This window comes from Pinus tabuliformis, chromosome 3_1 (genome assembly GCF_031772625.1).
Source record: "Pinus tabuliformis cultivar Carrire ecotype Pingquan chromosome 3_1, CPIR1, whole genome shotgun sequence".
NCBI lineage: Eukaryota > Viridiplantae > Streptophyta > Pinopsida > Pinales > Pinaceae > Pinus > Pinus tabuliformis.
In genome coordinates, this window is record NC_142301.1 from 605,731,660 (window position 1) to 605,752,108 (window position 20,449).

The window sequence follows — 20,449 nt, forward strand, 5'->3', positions numbered from 1 at the left end:
TTCATTAATCCTATAATCCTTGTCAGCTGGAGGGATGTGATCTAAATCTACAGAGGGAGGGATTAAGGGATTGACAATCTTATCCTGGGTTTTTCTCTTGGGAGGCATAACTATAATAATGAGTAATCACAATGGGGGAAAAGAAGGTTTACCAGGAATTAATTCAAAGTAAATGAATTGTTAGGGGAAGGAGACAAAAAATTGTCACTTTCTGTTCTTGGTCTGGTTGAGGAAATGTTCTGAAAGCGGGCACTGTGTAAAATCTGTCAGTTTACAGAGGATGAGCTAGTAAAAAGGAGGAAGGCAACAGTTCCGAAAGCTTTTAAACACAGAGAATGGTGCAATCTATTGGAGGTAGCATGGGACCATTAAGTTTGAATGGTTACGTGGGAACTATGAATTTAATGCCAAACGGTTGTTTTGTCGAGAGTGTATTTATGTGGAAAAAGGCTAGGCGACGTGGCAGGAGGAGAGTGGCGGAGGAGTTGTGGTAGGGATGCGGTAAAGAAAGCATAGGGAAAGGTTGTTTTGGAGGGGGTAGAGAGTGGTAAGTGGTTTCGGCCAGGGGGTGCGAAATCAGGAGAAGCTACCACGTAGGGGATGGGGCCCAGTGGGGAAACAACCTTTTCGGACACCCCTCCCCCCCCCCCCCCCCCCCAATGGTAAAGGCAAGATGGAGAAGGGGGCCAAAGAATGATACGGGGCATGGATCATGACCAGGAGAGGATACTGATGCTTCTAACTGCGTTGTTCTTTAACCGTATAAGACAAAACCGATTTGTCCATTTGTGCCTTTATGTTTTTCCTTTCTGACTTAGGATAAAGGTTTAGGAATGAAAACATCCAAAAGCATTTTATCCCATGGCGCATGTTTTTCCCTCTTACCATGTCCTTAGACTTAGGATAAAATGGACATAGGCCTATATTTTCAAAACATCTAATTTACCTACCCTTAGCTAAGCTAACATTTTTTGTTCTTCAAAAGGGTGCACTTAGACTAGCAAACCCACATTATTTTCTTTAATACATAATAAAAAAACTATCTAAATCCTATCACTTATTTCTCCTATTGATTCAGATTAAACGGTTGAATCAATGTCATTTTCTACCTAATTACTGATTCACCAAGATTAGATTGTTTGGAAAATCTTTATTCTCTAACCTAATTTATAGAAATTTAAACATGTTTAACCATGATTACACTGTATGATTAAACCAAAATAGCTAGTCATTGTGGCATTTTGAACAAGATGCACACAACCTTTATTTAACCATGACAAAGAAAACTATCTATCAATAGTGACATTTTGACTTGCAACACTTTCAGTATTATTTCTTTTTTCTTTACTTTTGACGGGGTTCTATTTTTCATTATTTTTCAATATTTTTTTCCTCTTTTTTTTCTTATTTATACCCTCTTTTCATTTTTTATTCTATTTTTCTTTTATTTGGAAATCATTGGTAGGTTGACAATTATTTAAAGTATAAGATTCCTTAGATACAATACTCAATACCTTGAGATCCTATAAATTATTGGACCCTAACACAATCCAAAGGGAATGTGGACACAATCTTATGTTCTACATAGTGTGATAAACATTTTCTTATGCATATCATCCTCTGCAACTAAAATTTGGTTGTATCTAGAAAATCCATCTAACATAGACATTATTACTAATCCAGTAACTAATTGAAGTAATATTTCCATGTTCAAGAGTGGGTAATTATCCTTAAGTGAAACCTTGTTAAGGTCAAAAAAATGAATAATGAGCCTCATTTCTCCATTTCTATTCTGAACTATTATTGGCTTTTAAAGCCATTCAAAATTTTGTATTTGGAAGATGATTTTAGCTCTTTCCATTTTATCAATTTCTAAATTAACCAAAGGTTTAAGTTTTGGATTGATTATCCTTGGTTACTGTTTGACTGGCTTAGAAATTTCTGTTAGTGGAATCAAATGCCGAATGACATCCTTGTCATATTCCTTCAAGTCTTGGTAGGTCCATTACTTTTAAATGAAACTTAATACTGATCAATTTCACTTTGAGAGAAATTGGCTCGATCCAATATTTAACCATTGTTTATTTTCTGGAGTTCAAATATTTATATTTTTTGTCTCCTAAGCCCCTTTAATAGATAATTCTTCTATAAACTAAGACCTTTGTATTTAATCATTTCATTTGAAGATTGATTCAAGTGATATAAACATTTTATTTTCGACGGGCTTTTCTTTATTCTCTTCATCATGATCATCAACAAGAAATTGAAGAATATGTTCTTCATTTTTTAAAACATACCAATACTCTTGATAATTAGAAACGAACAATTGAAACATCTCTACTCAGAAGGAATCAAATGCGGATTTAGGGTAAAAAATTGAGGCAACAAAAACTATAATCAACTTTACGATTTATATCCCTTGGGATACACTATATTTCAAATGACTTGAATTTGTCGATCAAATCCCAAACTCTTCCTACATAAACTTTTAGTCTATCCTTTTTGGTATTATACTTTTTATTAATATGATCAATGATTAATTCAAAGTCTCCCATAACTTAAATATTTATAATTCCCTTTTGATGGGCTAACAGGACACCTTGGATTATTACTTCATATTCCGGTTCATTGTTTGTACAAAAAAAATTGCAAAGAAAGGGCACTTCCACCTTATGGCCCTTCAAAAATCACTCATGATCCTGATCAAGTGTTTGATGTAACACAATCAAAGAATATATTCCAAATATTTGAAAAATAATTCTGATCACTATTCTGTACAATATCTACATTAAGGAGAATGACAAAATTTCTAATACATATTTCAATATACTCAACCACGACTTTAATTTTCTTATTTTCAAATAAGATGATATTTTTGGGTTCTCACAATATTCTTGTTAATTGACCATCTTTGTTTGGGAGTATCATGCAACTTCTATCATTGATCAAATATCACTCAAGAGGGAAGTTGCATTCCCTCCCAAAAACCAATCCATATGAAATAGGTAAATCTACAACCACTATTCTGAATATTGTTATAATATGAGGGGTTGGCTATATCGTTGACATAAAATTCTTAATATCTCCTTAAGAGGGTAACCAAGGATAATTTTAGGGGCGAATGTTCACCCTTTGGCGAAATTAAGGGGTTTTAAATTTTTAGTGGGCGAATATTTTGTATCATAGTACATTTTTACAAATCACTTCAAATAGCCCACCTTATTTTAAGGGAGAGGGTAAAAAAGGTAAATTTAGCCCTTGAAATTAGGACTTACAACCTTCCATTCGCCCATTTTCAAGAATAGGTTTTATTTAAGTGAATCCATTCACCCATTTTCAAGAATAGGTTTTATTTAAGTGAATCATATGGGCCAAATACCATATTTATAAAAGAGGTATGGTAAATAAATAAAACATTTTTTATATTTACTCCATAAGTCACCTTATATACATGTAAGGGTGTAAACAAATGAAAATATAAGTAAAGTGGATGCATGGTAAATAAATAAAACGTTTTTTATATTTACTCCATAAGTCACCTTATATACATGTAAGGGTGTAAACAAATAAAAATATAAGCAAAGTGGAGGTATGGTAAATAAATAAAACGTTTTTTTATACTTACTCTCAAAAGGTATGGTAAATAAATAAAAATATAAATAAACTAGACGTATCGTAAATAAATAAAACCTTTTTTTATATTTAGTCCATAACCCTCGTTCTATTTATGAAGGCTCAAGAAAGAGGTTTTATTTAAGTGAATCCTATGGGCCAAATACCATATTTGTAAAAAAGGTATGGTAAATTAATAAAAATATAAATAAACGAGAGGTATGGTAAACAAATAAAACATTTTTTTATATTTACTCCATAAGTCACCTTATATTTACGAACACTCAAAAAAAATGGGGGAATTAAACCAGCATGTAGCCTATGCTAAGATTCCCTAGGAATTTACAAAGTTTTATTATTTAGTGAAAGACTCAGCCAAGATCTTACAATATTTTATAATTGAGTAAAATATTCACCATGCCTGGTGAAAGATTCGCCAAAAAATTATATATACATATTATATTATTGATAAAATCGCCTTCCATTTTTCCTATATACCATGGAGATTCGCACATTTATTATATTTATAAATTTAGGGGGGGTTCTTAAAATTTTCCCTGAGGGTAACTTTATTTAGTCTATTTCACATATTCTTTCACCTGTTTCATAGTTCATGGTGCAATCCAATCCACATTCATGATATGAAGTGGCATAATGTTATTGGTAGCACCTATCAATCAAACAATTATCCAACACGAATTCTGGAGTCTCAAGCGATATGTAGAAAGGAGGGACCTTTCCACGTGGCTTGGTTTGGATTAGAGGATTCAACTTTAGAAGATTTATAACAATAAATTCTATTCTTTTGTTGGAGGATTCTTCATTTTTGAGAGCTTTGATAAGAATTTCACTTTGCCAAGGAACCTTGACAACTTATGAAAAGGGAAAGATAATATGACGTTTATTCAAACCATCCATTATATTGTAAGTCATTCTCATGGCATCCTAAGTTTTTGGTTAGATGACAAGGTATTTTCTTGAGGCAGACTGTTGTTTCGCCTTGATCTTTAATAAGATGACCCACTGGAGCTTTACCTTTCACTTTATTCAATTGTGCTCTAGTTTGAATTATGTTTTCTTGTTTTACAAATTCTTCATCTTCTTGTGCCCATTCTTCTTCAAAAGAGAATATCAGATTATCTCCCATTTCCATTGATTTTAGAACCAAGGTACTCTCTTGAGTAACATCTTCAAGTTCCTAAGAAGAATTTACTTCTTCAAATTTTTTATCATCTATGGTAACGACAGTAGGATTCTGTTATCCTAGGGGTCTAGGTCCCCTTGGTGGTATATTATCGAAATTTTGATTCTTGAGACCATAACTACATCATATGATTTTTTTCTATTGTAGTGGATTATGTTTATCAACTTGTATAAGTCTAAGTATCTCATTTTGCAGTTGCTTCATCATTCTATTTAAGTGGGAAATCTCAAAATTAAACTTTGAAGTAGAGGTTTATGCAAGTACCCAAATATTTATCATGTTTGGAGGAATGTGATGAAAAGTGCATCTCCCAACCATTTTTCTTGGGATTTCCAATCAATTTTTTTATTTTTATTTTCCTTCTGAAATCTTGAGGGAAGACATCTCCCTCTAGGCATTTCCTACAATAATTTCAAGTTCAATGTTGCTCTATAACATATCTTCTTCCATTTCCTGGGCTTTTCTCATAGATCCATCCAAGGTATCTATATGGGTAGATTTTACAACACATTTTACATTAGAAGACATGGCGTTAATATGACATCTAAAAATCATAGGCTCATTTGGACGAGATTATTGAGGCATTAGTTGCGGGGTTATGAAAAACATGAGGTTAAATTCCCTAATATTTTCATCTCTTTGAAGATGGCTTTGTGTGAGCTTAGTAAACAATGTATGATGTTCTACAGACCCAGAATACTGTCCCATGAAAACATGTTCTATATCTTAAAAATATGTAATGGAACCGGTGGTAAGGATAAGTATCAATCATAAGCGAGTCCAATCAAATTTTGGAGAGACACTCTTACCATCACATCTTCATGCACAATCCCATGACTATCGCAAATTTCCAAAAAGTGGTCCATGTGCTTATCAGGATTTGTGACATATTCCATATTAAATACAAGTAAAATGACAACTAACAATGTAGGAAGGGGACGAGGTTCCCATTGCAAGGAAAGTGGGTTTACTATGAGTATTCTCCTTTGATTTCTTTCTTCTGGTCATTCTCTCCTTTATTCTCTTTTTTCCTCTCTTCTTTTATCTCTTCTTTCTTCTCTTCTTTTGTCTCTTCTTTCTTCTCTTATTTCCTCTCTTCTTTCTTCCATCTTGTCATCACTATGGAGAGAGAAAAGAAACACTCCTTAATTCAAGGAAGTATCAACCTCCTCTATGATTTTCATATGTTGGTTTCTTGTTATTGGGCCTTGAAAGCTCCCAGATTTCTCCAACTTAACTTTTATTTTTATTGCAATCACCTATCTAGATTTAAAGGTTTTTGTTCTTCTTACTGAGTTAGAACATTCTAATAAATTTCCAACTATTCTTTTGTTCTAGTTTTCTGTAAGACAAGATCATATAATTGATTCAAGATACTTATATGATTGTTCAATACAATGAAAACATGAGGTTGAAATGGGTTTGGACGTGTCATATATTGGGAAATTAATATTGGATTATTTGAGTACCTAGTATGGTTGCCAAAATTGTTAATATTTTTTTCCTGTTAATAAAAAGGTCAACCTCCTAGACCTAGATGTAGGCCCACCTACATTTTTAAAGATTTGATACTCCACTATTAGTTGAAGCTCATATTTTTCAATATATTCTAACAAATAGTATAATGCTCATGTCATGCACCTATAAGTGGACCAAGTGTGGTTAAATAAAACACATAATAAAATTAAATACATGAATTTTAATTGATCATGTCCATTTCATTCATCACTGTGAAATAAACATCATTGAAGCAAGACAATAGATAAAGATAAAGGCATAATGGTCTAGATATTTAGAGAGCTATAAAATAATTTCATCACCAAATTCATAAAAAAACATAGGAAAAAATCCACAAGATTCATACAACCTTAAAACAAGTCTCAAAATCACAAATGAAGTGAAATCCCATAAGGGAGCTCTCTTCGAGAGTCAAAAAATAGTTTTACAAATTTAATTTTTTTTGGAAAAGGCAGGTGCCTAAAGCATTCTTCAAAATCCTTATATTTAAAATCATAAAAGTACACACACTCATCCTATAGGGACTATGGTTGGTCTCCCATAGACCATTAAATATTTAAGCAACAAAATGATGTGGAACGACCTGTCCCTTTCTTATGTTGAAGAAATGTCTATTTATAAAGTGGAAAAGGATAGCCATTAATCTAACCATTTGACAGTTATTGAGGACTAACAATTTCTTGCAATGCTTCCATCAACCATTCTTGGATGTACTCTTTCACTGGAGGAACCATTACCATGTTCGACATGTTCTTTACATAATTTATGCTAGGCAATAACAAGAGGTGTGGTTGAGTACATATGTCTTGAGGTGGGTGTGTGAATGATGAGTATGAGTAGGAATATGATGTATTAAAGGAAATTATGTGGAGGTAAGGTTTGTGTATATTCTATGCATATTGGAAAATCAACTAAGTGTTGATGTGCAGAAGGAAAGTATGTGAAGGGAAGGGGTACACATATTCTCTGCATATTAGAAAATCAACTAAGTGTTGTACATGGAGAGAGGAATGCGGATAAATCTATATATAAATCCATTAGATGAATTTTTTCTCTGCACGAACCTACACTATTTTTGAGGTTAACAGTAATCATGTTTCCATAACATAGAGCTTACTAATCTATACCAGCTTATGACTACCATGTTAGTACAGATAAGCAATGTTTCTCTATCAACCTTATATCGTAGTAAGTATGTCGTTTGATTCTCTTCCCATATTCATGGTCATACATAAACCTCATCCTTCTACTTAGGGTTTCTCTTATTAGTACAAGTAATTAGAGCTTAATGGGTACAATACTAGTAAGATAAGCTCTAATTAGGATGAATACAGTCATATAACTACTACCATTCATGCCAATTAACCCTGTTGGAGCAGATGTATCAACCGAATGAGCATATGGTACATATGGGAATGGAAGGGTGAACAGAGCATCCAATAACAAGGAATAGCATGAGATCTATACAATGAGTCTGTACTCTTTCTTATTCTAGTTATATACTATAATGTATAGTTTACTACCACTCTACATATGTTACAGTTTATGTGATTACTTCTCGGAATCATACTTGTTCACCATGATATGTAATACACATAGCTTCATTTAGGCATAGATTACGATGATAAGGTATATGCTTCTATTCCCATTATTTACACACAAGTAGTACAACTTAGCATAATAAGTACGAGTAAGAGTATTGGTTCCATTACAACACTCTCATTAAGCTACCAGTAACCCTTCACTATGATCTCCATTGATTCGAGTGACTAGTATTCCCATTACATGCTTCTACATGAATACAACCTATGTCAAGCTTAATATGATATCAAACAAGCAAGAGATATGTATGAATTAGCTTAGATTGCTTTGATCCCACTTATATTGGTTATGATATATAATCAATATGACACAACTTTCACCATATATGTTCTATACCATTATTACCCCTATATATTACGTACATACTATGAGTAATGATTACACTTGATATAAGCTATACCTAATATGTGTGTTATATCTATGAGCTTAACCATATCTACTGTATTCACCTAATAGAGATGATGGAATATCACCAATTAAGTAAGCATAGTATTGCCATTATATAAGCTAGTGTATAGTATTAATTACAGTCACTACCTAATACAAGTTGAAACATTGGTTACTAAAGCTTGTACATCTGTCAAAGAAATGGTGTACTTAGTGTTTAGATTCAAGCTCATATCATATTTTTAACTTGAGATATTATAATAAATGCAATACCATGTTTCTCTTTCTTCCCAATATTAATAGTCGCTTTCTCCAAAGTCAATCCTTGTAACTTATGGAGTACTAATCCCCAAGCGAGTTTCAAAGGAAGTTGTTTTCTATTATCTCTTTTAATATGTGTAATAGGAAATGTTTGAGGGGATGATTTATACGATGGTATTTTCATATAATTATCAAATATTACTAAAACATATGTGGGTGCTTATGGGGGTGAAATTCTAGGGTTATACATAATTCTTTCTACAACTCCAATAGCACTATTTATAAGTAACTCAAGTTTCAACTGTAATAAGTAACTCAAGTTCCATTTATTCCTCATATATTTCCATGTATTTGTTTTTTCTTTTTGTAGCAACACTGTGAGACAACTGCAATAAGTGACTCAATTTCTATTTCTTCCTCATCTATTTCCATGTAATTGTTTTTTCCTTTTGCAACAATAATGTATATAATATGATAGTTTAGGTTTCCTAAAAAAAGCTAATTATGATTTTGTACATCATCATTTGTCGCAAACAAATGTATTTCCTCATAAAGGACTCTATTTTGGAAGCATCCAAGTATTATATGTATGATTTATAAGTAATTCCTAATCTTCAATAGTTGGTATTGCATCCCTTACATTTTTCGACAAATGATGAAAACTTTTTTGCTCATTGCTCTATTCGTCTTGTCAAAACATAGTATCAAGGGTCACAACCATTGTGAATGAGTTCCATAATTATTTTGTGATACCTTCAAATGTGTATGTTGGTTTATCCCTAACAGGTGGAAATTGTCTCAAATCATTAACCAATATAATTGACCTCTCACAAAAAGGAATGTTATCATTTTCTAGGAAAGCATGTCAAAGTCTCAAATAAATGTTTTTTAATAGATTTATTTCAACAAAACTCATTTCATCTATTAGTATGTATTTCACATGCATCATCTCTTCCTATAAGTTAATTAAACATGATCGTTGCAAGGGTGTTATATGTTTGATTAACAATTGAAGTATATAATGAATTTTTGTTGAAGATATGTTGAAAGTTTCAATCCTTTTAGGAGCTAAAAGAAGTAATAGACTCTTCTCAGGAAGGGACTTGATTTCAAGTGAGTTTTTAGTAGATCAAATTAAATAATACTTTCATATACTTGTGCTTCCATGGATTATCATACATAGTGTATCAACCCCTAATTTATAATGGCCAAGGATAATAGCAAATGCTCTTTTTTGCTCAACCCTCAGAATTTCATAGGAATAACGCTTTGCATGCTAGTTAGTACGAATGCAATTCAAGTTTTAATTTTGAGATGTGAAATTAATAACATATTTGGAATTTCCTTCATCAACAAAATCTATGTTCGAAATTTCGACCAACAACTCATGATGTGATTAATCCGAAAGAATTTATCAAAATCTATGCTCCAATTATGCATAATTATTAGAAATACTTAGAGGGGGGTGAATGAATATTTCTTATCAATTAGAATTTTTATTTTTTCAGAGTATCAATAATCTTTAAAATTTCATCAACATAAATAATAAACAACACCATTCAATAATGCACAATAATCAAGACAATAGACAAATATTTTTAGGTGGAAAACCCCCTCCAAGTCAAAAACCACCAAACGCTTCTTAATATTTGTCTTCAAAAATAATTAAATGAAAATTTCAGCTCCAACTAAAGTAGGCTACAACAACTTGATTTATAGGCTCACACCTGTAGGATTCTCCAACACCCTTTTTACCAACTGCAACTGGGAGGATGCTCCAACACCCTAGATTTCAAGCTCTAACTTGACAGATGCTCCAACAGCCTGTGTACCAGCCGCTACTAGATGAATGCCCCAATGCCCTGTGTAGACTCCAAGCTACCCTAGTACTACCCTGAAGTGTTCTCAAGCTCCAACCTGAAGGTGACTCCAATCACCTGCCTTGCACCACCCTGTCATCGTAAAGAGTTGATGGACCATGTTTCACAATTTTCAGACTAGATCCCCCTGTGATCTGAATCAATATAAGGAAACTATAATGAAGGTTTTGATGGTCTTCTTGAAATGGATATCACTATCAAGTCCTGGAAGCCTCACTACTCAATTCTTCTTGAACTGACCATTGTACTTCTAACTACTCCACATTATTGTTGCACCCACATTATCACTAATGTTGCTATAAGTAATCAATATGATCTTGGTATCAAAGGTCAATGTCACTGTATTTCACTGCTCACGAATGAATATTTTTTCAAGGCTCATGGAATAATTTCGCAAACCAGTGCAAATGTATTGGTATTAATTAATACACTACTAGTGCCGAGGCTCAATCCTAGATGTCTTAGGTCTGTTATATAACCATATTGTAACTATTTAAAACTTTTCTCAAGGAGGCCTATTGGCGTATGTATTGTAGTTGGTTATATATAGGAAATGAATTCAATGTTATCAAGGTACTATTGCCATGCAAAGTCACTTTTATGTCATTAGGAATAATGCAAAACATAGGTCATTAACTGGTTATGCTAAGACAAAGTGATACAAGTCACATTAATGATAAAGTCATCATTGTTATTAAGAAAAATAGTTAGTGCAAACCCTAGCTCATAAAAAAGTTAACACTTATTATCATATCACATAGGAGATCATTGTTACACAAGTTAACTACAACCCTACAAAAGATCATCTGTCATCAACATATCAACTGCTCTAATCACTGTCATGTATTCTAGGGACAATCATAGTGACATCATCACAATAATGCTTTTTAAATCTTGTCTCAATCATATAGAGTATGGTGTATTGGGTTTCTGGCACTATCACATTAGTTCATATTATATTACAGTCATCACTATTGAGTCAAACCCTACAATTCAAATTTACCAATTGTCACTGTTCAGTGACCACCCTATTGTCATATTACACAGTGTCCAAAGATGTGTTGACAGATTAAAGTTGTCATTAAAGATTCATATATTTTGGAAGGAAGCTTATTATTATATACTTTCTATTGGTGATTCTGTTATCACAATGTAGGTCTGAAAATGAATCATTGTCATATAATTGATGTGCCACATGTTTACTACATATCATAATCAATTAACACTATACTATATGGGTATTGATAATGCTTGCAACAAATGTCTCTATCTACACACATATTAAAGCATTTTTATACATCTATACTTGTCATTTATATTAGTTGTTGTTGTCTAAAATTTCTAGAGCATTGTGTTACTTCTGCTAGATCGCACACAATCATCAAGCATATGCATACAATATTTGTTGTTAGTTAGGAATTAGACTTTGTTTTAGAATTGCAATGAGAGGTTATGTGATAAGTTGTTAATCATACTGTCACTTTTTTAATGGATGAGCCACTATCAAGCAATTACTTGTTAAGTCAACTACTACTGTTATGTCTCAAGTCACTAGGTTATTGTCTAGGGTTACGAGTACAAGGGTTCACACAATAATGTCACAACTTTGGCTATTAGGAGTATTGTCAAGTTTCATTAACCATAGCTCATCCATACATCAACATATCATTGTTAAGACATATCAACTTTCATTTTCATACATTAGGTATCTTGCAACAAATCTACGATTGTTAACACGGTTAAAAAAACTAGTCTCATGTTTAGGCAAAATGACAATGTAGCAAAACACCAATTATCAAGTTTAAATGCCAAATGTTACAGGTATAGGGTGCTATACATTAGTTTTTCCCTTAATTCCGCAAGGATATAAGGAGGGTTGAGAGCCTTTAACAAGTATACTTGGTCCAAGACAAATAGAAGAGCCGAACCGAATTTGTCAAGGATCCAAGTAAAAACTATTGTTTTGAATTCCAACTGTAATGAGTCAAAACCACAACAAAAGAGCAATCTATCTTTGAAAATAAATTTACTTGGAACTTTCGAAAATGCTTTCTAAGGTGAGGTCGAGTAAACCTCGAAAAAGAAACAAATTACCAAAATAAAATAACCCAATAAATTTAACGTGACCTCCCTTCAAATATTTAATGTACCTAAAGGTTGAAGATCTCAGAGAATATAGTCGTAGAGGATGTGTCTTTCCTTCGTTGGATTATTGTTTTTTTTACGCGGTGGTTCATGGACACTGGGTGGTCATTACATCCACGGGAAAATCTAGTTAGATCAACCCCGAAGGGAATCATTTAAAGCCCATTGGCCGGACTAGCAAGGCCTAACCCCAAGGGCGTCGAGGAGAATTGATCTTGTGACCTCTCGATCGGCGAGGCACTTAATAACGGGGAGTCAACCAGCTGAGATAACCCTTGGGGCTTATGTTGGATTATTGTTTTACGCTACACAAGAAAATATTTTATTCAAACCTTCCAAAGAAAAAGAAAATGTAAACCTTAACCTCCTAAAATTTTCGCTAAAGTTCAGAATCAATATTACATGATTAAGGTACATGTTTTGAGTTACATTAATTAGGGAAAGTTTTATATAATGTTAAGAGAGGTCGAATTAGGGAAGCCGACTTAGGATTTTAGGTTAGACTTAATTTTAATTTGATTAAAAGTAAATATTTATAATTTAATAAATATTTCTTTGATACTTAATATATAATATTATAAAAAAATAAAAAACCCTGCGCGCCGCTGCTACCTCTGTGTGCGCCCCTCTGCGACCTCTCCTCACAGCCATGGCTTCAGAGGGAGGCTCTGAGCCTCCTTCCTCCCTCCCTCCTAAGCTCCTTGCCTTCAAGCAGCTGGTAGGCGACTGCAGCAAGCATCCAATTTCAGCCTCCTAGCAGAAGTTCATCAAGAAGATGGAAGCAATCCCTACCGTCACTCTTCTAGCTGAAGAACTCTATCGTGCTGCCCTGAATATCACAGAAAGAGGACTCATTAGCTAGTTCAATGGGTTATGGCCATCACTAAGAGTCATCTAATCATGGGTGCAATGCAACTGGAGACCGCTGGTTTCAAAAGGAATAAAAAGCCACTTTGTCGGTAAGGGTTATTTCATTTTCATTTTTGACTGCATTGAAGATAGGATCCTCATCTTTAGGAACGGTCTATACTTTATGGGTCCCCAGGGTATGTACCTGAATAAATGGACACTAGACTTTGACCCAGCCCAAGATGTGCCCTCGGCTATCCCTGTTTGGGTGTGCCTCCCTCATTTACCCTTGCATTGTTGGAGACCGAAATCTTTAAAATCCATTGGAAACACCCTTGGAAAATACATTGACAGAGCAGACAGGAAGGGATAATACTCCTATGCCAGAATATGTGTTGAGGTTGATCTGGAAGTTGGGCTTCTAGAAGCCATAAAACTAACAGTGGAAGAATGTTCTCATGTGCAAGAACTGGATTACAAGCAACTGCCTTTCAAGTGCAGGCATTGCCATGGATACAAGCACTTTGCAAGAAACTGTAAAAAGAAAATTGAGTAAGAAGCAGAGAAGATGAAAGGAGATCAATGGACAATAGTGCAGAAGACCGCCTCATCAAAGCAGCCCAACAAGCTAAGAGGAAAAGGGGCTCAAGCAGGACCCATTGTGCCATCAACAGAGCTATAACCAGAAGGGGCAGCACCCCATAGAACAAATCTTCCCTCAAATTCCTTCGTAGCTCTCAGCACACAGGAAGAATCCCCTGTTATAGCAAGTGACGCAGAACAGCGGGTCAATCCCCCATTAAACAAAGAAGTAAATGTAGGGGTTCCCCCTGCTCAAACTGACTCCCCAGAAAGAGGCTCTTCACCACCCTCTTATGTAGACATGACAAGAAAGAAGCCCTTAGAATTGACAGGCTCACCGGAAGACGAGACATTTGAAAGGTCATCGAAGCGGGTAGGGAGGAAATCCCTCAAGGAAGAAAGAGAGGAAGAAGCAGAGAGGCAAAAAAATCAAGGAAGCCAGTCCACTCTAGAAACGTCCATTGGTCGAAATACCAGAGCACGACCACCAAATGGAGGCCTTTCCTCCACTACCCCAATTAAATAATGTGTATAGTCTCTTGGAACTGTAGAGGCTTGGGGAACCCCACAAAGGTTGCAACTATTAAAGATATCATGAGAGTAGAATCCCCATAGATCCTTATGCTCCAAGAGACAAAAATCGAAGGGGAAGCCCTTTTAGATTTAAGCAAAATGAATTGGAAGACCAAAGCGGGGAAGGCTGTAAGTGCAAGGAGCACCTCAGGAGGACTTGCCACGGTCTGGGTGGAGGAATTGTTCCAGCTGGAAAACTCCTTTGAGACTCAACATTGGATTTACACCACGCTCCGACATAAAGCAAGTAAACTCACTTTCACCCTGTTTAATCTTTATGTTCCTGTTCTTTACCTTGAGAAAAAAGAGTGTTGACAAACACTTCTCGATTTTGTAGACAGTTGTTCCCCCATGAACATTGTAATTGCAGGAGATCTAAACATCATTCTTCAACCAAAAGAAAAAAGAGGGGGTAACAATAGCAGAGATCCAATGCTTCCCCTTGTGGAGGACATAATTTAGCAATGGGATCTTCTTGATCTTAAACCCAAGAAGGGTTTATACACTTGGACCAACAACAGAATAGGGGCAGCCCATATCTCTACCCAGCTCAACGGATTCCTAATGCAGAGCACTCTTTTGATGGATAAGAGAATAGTGTCATCGAGAATCCTACCAAAGCTTACCTCGGACCATAAACCCATCCTCTTACAACTGGCTGAGGAAGAAAACCTGGGGCCTATACCATTCCGCTTCAGCCCTTTATGGATAGAGCAGGATGGGTTTATGGAAGTTGTTGCCAAGGCTTGGTCCATCATGGTTACCGGGTCACCCAGTTATGTTTGGGAGAAAAAATTGAAAGCAACCAAAGCAGCTCTGAAAGAGTGGGTCCAAATGCCTCCCAACACCTTCACCACATATAGAAAAGAAGTTGTCCAGTAGTTAGCAGAATTACAGTTGGAGATGGAGGGCAAAGACACAACCACGCAAGAATTGGAGAAAGAACAAGTTGCCCAACTTGCTTCTTTCAGCTCCTTCAGAAAAGAAGAATAATTTTGGAGGCGTAAGTCCCATAGCCTATGGTTAAAAGCTGGTGACCGAAACACAACCTTCTTCCACTGGTAGTTCAAAGCCCTCCTCTCCTAGAATCACATTTCATAAATCACCTCAGCAGATGGGATAGTTGCCAAAGGTTTGGCCCAAGTTAAAGAAGCTGCTGAAACTCACTTTCAGTGGTTATATGTACAGGATGGAACAGGAGATGAGGCGATCTCCAATGACTTCATCTCCCAGATCCCTTCCTTGGTTAATGAGGAGAATAACTCAAATCTTATGAATCCCTTCACTAAGGAGGAAATCAGTAATGTAATTTGGGACATGGAGCCTGACAAAGCCCCAGGCCCTGATGGTTTCTCAACACATTTCTACAGAGCTTGTTGGACAATCATAAAAGCTGACCTTCTAAGAATGGAAAAGGCTTTTCAAAAAAAGGCAAAAGTGGGAGGCAGCACCAAATCCACCTTTCTTGCCTTAATACCCAAAGAAGTGAATCCGGCTACCTTTGACAGATTTAGACCCATTTCGTTATGTAATGCCTCTTACAAAATTCTTGCTAAATTTCTCGCAAACAGAATTAAACCCCTACTAAGTAAGCTTATTTCTCCCTATCAAGGAGGGTTCATAGCAGGAAGACATATTCTGGATAATGTGATACCTGTACAGGAATCCATACATTCCAGTCACCAGAGGAAGGAGCAAGGGATGTTGATCAAGTTGGATATGACCAATGCCTTTCATCGGGTTAAATTATCATTTCTTTACAAAGTTCTTCTCTCCTTTGGATTCAACCCAGCTTTTGTGAACCTAATCAAGGCCTGCACTGACAAACCTTGGATCACCGCACTAGTAAATGGACGACCTGCCTTTTATTTCTAAGCTTCAAGGGGTGTAAGACAAGGATGCCCGATATCTCACTTTCTGTACATAATAATGGCAGACACCTTGAGCAAGGAATTGATAGCGGAAAGAAACAAAGGTACTCTCCTAGGCATCCAACTGACGAATGGAATAGAACCAATCAATCATGCCTTTTTCGCAGATGATTCTTTACTGTTGGGAGGAGCTTCCACATGAATAGCAAAGGAATTCAATGGGATCCTATAAAACTTTTGTATCATTTCAGGAGTGCTTATTAATAAAAGAAAAAGTGCAATGTACAGTTGGAATACAGAGGAGCAAACCACCCTTCGAATTGCTAGAATCCTCGACTTTCCAGGCTATGCCTCCTGGGACAAAATACAATACCTGGGATTGCCTTTAACCCTGGGGGTTAATCAAGCCTCACTCTGGACTGAAGCCATTAGGAAGATCAAAACCAAGATGGCGGCTTAGGGTGGGCAATAGCTCAACTACGCTGGAAAGCTAATCCTCATAAAGTCTATCCTTTCCTCTCTCCCTATCTATCATGCCTCCTTCCTCCTAGCTCCAAAGACAATCACGGATCAAATTCCACAGCTGCTAAGAAACTTCCTATGGTAGGGAGGCAAAGGGAATGAGAGGAAATTTCACTTAGTTAGTTGGGACACAATGAAAAGGCCAAAGCTGGAAGGAGGTCTCTAGATTAGAGACCCTGGCCTAGGCAACATTGCCTTACGTGGCAAAATTCTTTGGCAGCTCTACTCCAAAAAACACCATCCAATCAGCCAATTACTTCGGAATAAATACTTCAAAGGCATCTCATTAAGAAACCTCCAAGCCGATTGTGTTCCCAAAGGCACACTGCTTTGGAACCTATGCAGAAAAGGGTTTACCACCTTCCAAAACCAGCTTTACAGGGTGCCTGGAAATGGAGCAAATATTTCGATATGGCAACATAAAATCATGGGCAATTCCCCCCTCGAAAATACAGTCGATTTAGCTGACCTTCATGATTGGCTCTCCCAGCTCAACTTGCATAGTCTTGTCGACATTTCTTCTTAGGACAAATAGGGGAATTGGGAGGACTGGGTCTTCCCCAACCTGCCAGTACATTTACTTCACCAAAAGCACCTTCTCTTGGACAAGATGAAGGGCTCAGCACCTGTTAACTTACATGCATCGGATCTCTGGAGATGGGGGAAGATAGGCGTCTATACCTTTGCGCTTGGCTTTGTAGCCCTGAAATCCACACAAAATCAAGTTCTCAACCCTTCCATATGGTAGTGCACATGGGACGCATTCGACATCCCCTAGGTGAATTTTTTCACTTGGCTGCTAATTCACAGGAAAGTGTTGACAAGTGAAAATCTTGCCCACAGAGGCATTATAGGGCCGCATTGGTGCATTTTGTGTACATCGACATTTGAAAACGTGGACCACCTCTTTGTAAGCTGCGCCTCTGCCCAATCGGTATGGGCTCTTGTCCTTCATGGTCTCAATGCACCTGCATTGCAAGGTACCCTAGGACTCTCAGCGCAAAATCACTGTGGAATCGGATCTGGCACTCCATTCCCAAGTTCATTTGTTGGAAGCTCTGGCTTGCCCGAAATAACTGGATATTCAACAATGTAACATCCTCTCCCTTGATAGTGGTCGCCGGAACTAAGGCGTCCTCAATGGAAGCTCTAGGAAATTACTCTAGCAAGTTAGACGATACTCTCATAACTGAAGAATGAAGCTGGCTGGGAACCCTTATCATTCGAGACTGTAAGAAGGTACCTGCTCGCCCCACATTCAATCCTACTTGGTGAATTATAAAACTGGATGCAGAGTTCCAAACTTGGTGGAGGAAGCAGAGAAAGGTAACCGTTTTCTTCGATGGCACCCCTAAAGGTAATCCAGGGATCTCTGGTGTAGGTGGAGTGGTCTACTCTCAAGACAGCTCCCGAATAGATAGCTACAGCTGGGGACTAGGACAGAGCACAAACAATGAGGTCGAAATTCTCAAGCTTCTTAAAGGTTACCAAATTTCACAGGAGCATGGACATAAAGCTCTTCAGGTCTTCGGGGACGTAGAGTTCTTGATAAAGACATTAAACTCCGAGGATCACTTTAGCAATCCAGCCCTCAATAATACTCTCCAGAGGCTGCGGGGTCTGCTGGTTTTTCTTACCTCCTCCTCCTTTTCTCACATCCTCCGTAGCTCAAATAAGGAGGCAGAGACCAAAGCCAATGAGAGATGTTGTCTGACACAAGGATTTTTCAAAAAAAACTCAGAATAGCTTGTGTTGATTTCCATACCATAGCCCAACAGTGCTGCGCCGATCAAACTTTGCCCCGATCGCCTATCTCCAACCCATTGACTATCGGCACATCAATTGATCGACCCTCCCCTTAATTGCAAATCGGCATTTCGACTATCCATAGGTTAAGGCCTTTCCTCTTGACTTGTTCTGATGCAATTTGTTCCTCCGATCACATCGCTTATCTGCAAGGTCTATGGTCCGACGTCGCAGATAGCTTTTCTCTAATGCGATCATCGCTTGATCAGCCCTCCCCTTAATCACAAATTGGCATTTTGGCTGTCCATTGGTTAAGACCTTTCTGCCTGACTTGTCTCGATGTGATTTTTTCCTCTGATCGCATCGCTTATCGGGCTAATAGCTTTCTTCGATGTGATTATTCGAGGATTGCAAATCGCAATATTTTAAGACTTAAGGCCACCTCTTTGTATACAACATTCATCGATGTGATATTCCTCCAGGGTTTGATCCTATCCGTTGGTTTATGAAATCCAACAGATCCTACACACTCTCTGTTTAGTCCTCTTATCTTGATTTCGCTTAAAATGATGGAACTCTGTGTTAACACACGGACCTTTGTGGGCAGTCTCAAAACTCAGAAGGAGAAGATTGTTAGGTGTATTAAGGAATTGTGAACTCAAGTCCCCATGTAATGTCGGTTGTTTAGGCTATGGCCCAATCATTGATCTATAAATACATTAACCGTTTCAGTTAATATATATATATATATATATATATATAATATATATAGTTTGGTAATGTTTCGTTTTAATCTATCATAATTATTTTATTATTATTATTTTAAATATTAATTTTAATTGTCCTTTTATTATATTAGACCTCTTCATTTATTTTCCTTTCACCTTTTATCATGGATAAATTTTTCCTTAGTTTGATTCCAAATTTCATTAAGCATTATCAAGGTGTTGGGGGTTTAGCCTAGAAACTAGGGTCATCAACTTAAATGCAAATATTTATAAAACCAGGAGGCCTCTCGGGGAATGCCATATACCACCAGAATCACCTCGACAATGATAATCCATTGATGGGGATCTCCCGGACAAAATTAATGATTAGCTTCTTCAAAAACCCTCGATAAGTGTGGGGTATATACTTAGTCTATGGAATCCAAACCATAGAACTTGGGTTTCCAACCATCCTTAAGTGGAGCTTCCAACTTGATCCAAGTGGATATTGGTGGCTACCCACCAACTCCACTTGGACCACCACCATTGTTTCTTTTAGCTTTTCAGTTTCCTTAATTGTAGCATAGTTTACTATTTTTAGCAGTTTTTCGAGTCATGAACTTCCAAAGCCGTTTTGAGGCCCTAAACGACGTTTTTTGGGAAAATTGGGAGAAACATGGGTCCATGGACCGATGTTGCTCTTTCGAAAGTTGTAGTTCTCATATAGATATTTATAACGAGATATTTTGCGCGTCAAACAGAGATTGTATGCCAAAGTTACGACCCTGGGAAGTTGATGTACCAATTTACCCAAATGGGGCCCATAGTTTGGTGTTTCATCTTCTAGGGTTAGGTTTTTGGATGTTTAGGGTTTTCCATTGTTTCTAAAAAATAAATAGTCCTTTGAGCCTCATTGTAACACAGTTCAAAGGCATGTAGTCGCCACATCTCTTCTCAGAGATAGGCTACCATCGCCCTAGCTAGTTTATT